This window comes from Corylus avellana, chromosome ca11 (assembly GCF_901000735.1).
Source record: "Corylus avellana chromosome ca11, CavTom2PMs-1.0".
Taxonomy (NCBI): Eukaryota; Viridiplantae; Streptophyta; class Magnoliopsida; order Fagales; family Betulaceae; genus Corylus; species Corylus avellana.
Window position 1 is genome coordinate 10,001,605 of NC_081551.1, and position 5,726 is coordinate 10,007,330.

A 5,726-nucleotide genomic window follows, 5' to 3' on the forward strand; every position below is an offset into this window, starting at 1 on the left:
ATACGGTTTATTTATTTTCCCATCATAATAAGAAAACATATATAGCAAAATTTCTCATCCTCAGAAACCCCCCACACCGCCCCCCAAAATCATTGAGTTTTCTTGATTTGTTGGAGAGGTGTAATTGTAAGTTGGGGTTGGTTAATTGTAAGACCCGCTATAATTGCGCTGAAAGCAACACAGTCCCATACAAATTTACTCCGCCGATCGTAGTGTAAATTAAAAGGCATGACTTGAAGGCATCACCGTCCCTGATGATTTCGCACCCACCAGCTCACTTCCAAGCTCAGCATGCATATATGGCAGCAGTAAGCATCAAAGATTAAGAAAATTAAGCAAAGTAGACATGGAAGTGGGAAGGATCCCCTATATAATAGCCCTTCCCTTTTGTTTGTATTTGCTTAAAAAAAAAAAAAAATGTAGACATGGTAAAGGCCCAAACATGTTTCATTTCCATAACCACAAGGCTCAAACAACAAGAAGAACACCCAATACTACACACAAAACATAGCTAGGAATAGGGATAGTATTAATCAAGTGCTAGAGGGAGCTGACAAACAGCTTTTGATCGAGCATGTCATCAGTTATGATATCATACCCTTCATCTGGGACTCGCAGTGGTGGCGGCCGGCGGCCGGAACATAGCTAGGAATAGGGATATTATTAATTAAGTGCTAGAGTGAGCTGACAAACATCAGTAATGATCCTCCCCATTATTTGGGCCTCGTGGTGGTGGCGGCCGGCAGCCAGAACATAGTGAGGGAGCGGCTTACTAGGTTGTGCGGGTGCCACCGAAGATACCCTTCTTGATCTGGCCACGTGGTGGCGGCAGGTTGCCAAAGGTAGTGGGCCTAGTGGGCGGGTGGCCAGAGACTTGCCCAGAAGTTGGTCGATTTGGGTCACTCATATTTCACTCTCCGCTTGTTGTTCACCTTTGCAGTGGAGAGGGAATTGTGCAGCGTTTTAGTGAAATGAAAGTGGCTTCTTAAAGAGGTTCAGTAGGGCCATCCCATGTGAAACCTTATCTTCCCATTACGATGTTGTCTAATCCTATGATGACAGATGGCCGAATCCCATTGAATTAACGTCAGCATGATTGTGTTGCATGACGTATTATACATGCACTCCTGCTGGCTGCAGCTATTATCCACCGTCTCACCATCTTTATAATCTTATCATCTTTCCTTTTATAAATTCAAACGTGTACTTTTTATATGTAGCGAAAATAATTATTAAATTCAAAATTAATAGTGATTTATTCAAAATTTAATTAAAAGTTTTAGGAAAATTTTTATAAAAGTTCTATAAACTTTTACTCATTTTGAGAAGACTGTCTAAAGTTTTAAAACCCAGTTTTTATTCATTGAATTTTTAATTTGATGCAATCTACCACTTCGTTAGTTTTTGGCATTAACCCCTAACTGAATCTATGAAAAATACCAAAATATCCTTGAATTTTCTTTGTTTTTTTTTTTTAAAAAAATTAATTTCAAATTAAAGGTAAATTTGAAATTTTATAAAAGTTTTTAAGGGTATAAAGTCAATTTCATCACTTTTACCTTCTGTTTTAACGTCCGAAAGGAGAGATTGCATCAAATTAGAAGCTCGATGGGTAAAATTGAGAGCTTTTAAATTTGGTAAGGTTTTTTCAAGACCATAAAAGTTTAGGGCATTTTGTGAAGTTTTTCATAATTTTTGTTGATGCGCCTGAAAAAATGTATATTTAAAAGTGTAAAAATGAAAGTGTGTAGTATTTCTCATTACGATAGTCATTGAATTTACAAAAGTATATGTTCTGTTTTGGGGTTATTGGACTAGGTTCGCACAAATTGCAGATGTAAACACATAATAATTAAGTTGTCTTATTAACCAAAATTTCCCAAGTTCAAGCCAACTAGCTACTTCATTTTTATGGTCCAAGATAGTTTGGTTTTGGGTTCCAAATGAACCCCAGTTCTATAGGTGATGGGTTTAAGGTATGATAAGTTCTGGCTCTAGAATTGCAAGGCAAGATTTCTTTTTTATTCCCTTCTTTTATATATTTTTCCCAATTAATCAACTTCATTTCTAAACATGAAAAAGACCACCCACTCATATCTTTTCTGGTCGCGCGGTTGGTTAAATACTCTTTCATAAGCCATTTTAGTGGCCAATAATGTGCCCAATCTTCTACCTAAAGATACCATTTCAGATATCTTTATGCAAATAATGGCAGTTTACGAGCCACCTGAAGTATCCCCCCATATGGGCCATATGCATGGGAATGGGATCAAACTCTCTGTTAAAAAAGGTTTCAGATTGGTCAAAAGAAAGTTTTGTGTTCATATATATGAATCAAAGGAAAGGTTGAATTTCAATAGATTCATTGTCAAATGATGCTTTCTTTTTGTTTGTCAAATTCTGAAACAAAATTATTATTATTTTGTTTGCTGAGTGTGAACAGAGATCATTAGGCAGATATATGATGGCCAGCCTTGAAATTATCTTTGAATTTTTGTTGCTCCATTGTTTTGACCAAGTGGAATCGTCTTTGAATTCTTGTTTGATATACCTTCCAATGGAATATTCCTTATATGGGGCCCGGTGAAATCATCAGCATCAAGTCATGAACTTTGATAATGGGTTGTGATTTTGGTAATCTGACTTCATTTCTTTTTGTCATAATTATGGTCAAGGCTATTTAGAAGAACATTCCAAATGTAAGTAGAGTTATGAGTTTGTAATTAGTTTTGGGAAGAATTACGTTAGGATTCATTCAGATTAATCTCTTACAATTTTTCCTAAGCGTTTTTCAATCTTAATTATTGTGCATATTGCAAATTTAATATGGCTTCATCACTTCCATTACCGGTTGAGGAAGAAGAGGACTCGCACTTTTGCATCTCATAAGTTAGAAATAAAATAATAAGGGAAACTTTCACAAAGCCCTCTTGAATTTTCGCGTGTTTAGACATGATCATTTCAAAGTTTAAAAACAGTCAATTTCGCTACTCGACTTTTAATTTGATGAAATCTACTTCCTTCATTAGAATTTGGCGCTAAATCCAAACGGAAGCTATGACCAATACCAAAAATACCCTCAACTTTTCTTTAAAAAAAAAAAAAAAAAAATTGGGTTACAAGGTGACCCACCTCCATGGGTCACGACCAAACCCCGCAGTGGGTCTGCTAACCCACGACTGGGTCATCCTGTGACCCAAGCATGGACCACTTCTTTTTTATAATGACCTTAATTTTTAATTTCATATTAAGGGTAAATTTGAAATTTTATAAAAGTTACAGGGATATAAACATCATTTCATCAATTTTATCGTATGTTTTAATGCCAAACCCAAATGGAAGGGAGAGATTGCATCAAATTAGAAGTTCGAAGGTTGCAATTGAGAGTTTTTAAACTTTGAGAGGTCATGTCAAGACGTATGAAAGTTCATGGAGGTTTTATGAAGTTTTCCAAAATAATTAAGAAGAACCAAGACCTCAGTTGATATTTCATTCAATTCTTACGGCTATAGGGTTACATTTATAGAAACTAATTGATGTTGTACAAAGAGTGTAGTCCATTTTATTGTGTTGCCATTTTGGATTTGGTTTATGTAGGGAATTTTATTGATGGAAGATAGTTCATGATGACTGTTTCCTTTCCATGTTTATTATCCATCCTCCATATTTGTTGTCCTTTATTGCCGCTTGCCTTAGGAGAATCTTAACATTTCTGCCCCCTTAAGATCAACCTTATCCTCAAGGTTGAAAATTGGGGAAACGTTTGTGGAGCGAATGGGCATCTTCCCACTTGGCATCTTCTAGTGGTGCCAAAGACCATTTTTCGTGTAGTGTCAGCAGTTTAATTAACATGCAACCTCGTTTTTGTATTTCTTGTCTATCGAGATATAACCTTATGTTATATATATATAAGACAATAAAACAATGGTGTGATGTAAGGACAGTTTTGAATGCATAGTCTTATAACTTTTTCATCTTGTTTTAGGCCTTGTTTATTTCGTCGTAACATCATTTACGAAAAATGTTTTTCTTATTTTCGAGTGTTTAGTGCGACGTAAAATAATAGTCAACGAAAAATATTTTCCCTTTGACCGAAAATTCTTTTTTAATTTTCTGAAAATGATTTACGGTTTTCAAAACTGTAAACCTTTTTTTGACTTTAAGCATCTCTTTCTCAAATTAACAAACCTTGTCAAGACCCGCACAGAACCCCACCAGGACTTGACTGGGAACCGCCCGGGACTTAACCGGGACCCGTCCGGAACTTGCACGAAACCCCGTCGGGACCCTATCAGAACCTGCCCGGGACTTGACCAGGACCCTCCTGGGACCTGCCCGGGACAGGCCCAGGACTCGCCTGGGACTTGACCGAGACCTGCTTGGGACCCCGCCAGGCATAGCCAGGGACTTCACCGGGACCTGCTCAGGACCTGTTCGGGACTTGACTGGGACTTGATAGGGACCTGCCTGGGACCCGCCCGAAACTTGAATGGGACCTACCCAGGACTCCGCCGGGACCTACCTGAGACTTGACTGGGACACGCCTAGGACTACTTGAGACCAGCCCAGGACCCACCCTGGACTTTACGGGGATTCACCCGGGACTTGATTGGGACCTGACCGGACCAGCCGGGACCAACTCCTGACTTGACCGAGACTTGACCAGGACCCACTCGAGACTTGTCGAAAAATATTTTCAGTGGAAAACATTTTCCTTGAAAATGATTTCTTAGTAAACATTTTCCGGTATTTGGCATATACGGAAAATCAGGCGGGTCCCCAACATCAGGTATTTGGTGTGTATGCAAAATCATATTAAACACTAAATTACGAAAATGTCCCTATTGGGTCTTGGAGGGGTCCTGCCAAGGTCTCGGGCTGATCTCGATGGGGTCTCAATATGGTCTAGGCAGGGTCCGGGCGGGTCCCGGGTAAGTTGCAGTGGGTAATTTTTAGTTGTGAATAAAAATTACATTTTATAGGTTAATATGATTAAATGAAAATATAAAAAATATTTGTGATTTTTTGTGCGTGCGCCAAATGCCGGAAAATGTTTTCATCGTAAAACATTTTCTTGTAAAATGACTTCCCTGAAAATATTGATACACCAATATTTTTAGGAAATCCTAATGGAGGGGGTAATTGAAAAAAAAAAAAAAAAAAAAAAAAAAAAATCAAAAGATTGATACATCAAAGTGAGTGTTTTTAAACTTTGGAGGGGTGTTTTCAAAAGGCGTGACAATTCAAGGGTCTAAGTGAAGTTACCTAAAATTAAAAAAAAAAATAGCTACGACTATAATAGTCACTAATGTGGATTTTAATATGTTTTTTAAAATTTCATATAAATTCATCAGTCATCAACAACAACATCCTATGTTGCTAATAAGAATTCTTATTGGTGACGAACATTGTCGTCGCAAATAGGCTAGATCTTGTTGTAAATACTTTTGTGTGGCTTTTAGCACGGGAAAACAATTTGATTGCCAGTATTAGCGATGGCTAGAAATTGTCATTGTTGATAGGTTCTTAATAGTGACGACATTTGGGTTGTCGCTAAAAATGTGCTCGCTAAAGACCATTTTTCTTGTAATGTCAGCAGTTTAATTAACATGCAACGTCGTTTTTGTATTTCTTGTCTATCGAGATATAACCTTATGTTTATATATAAACAACCATCAAGGGTGATAGTTTAGTGATTTCAAGTGAATCCCCATAAGGTTGGGCAT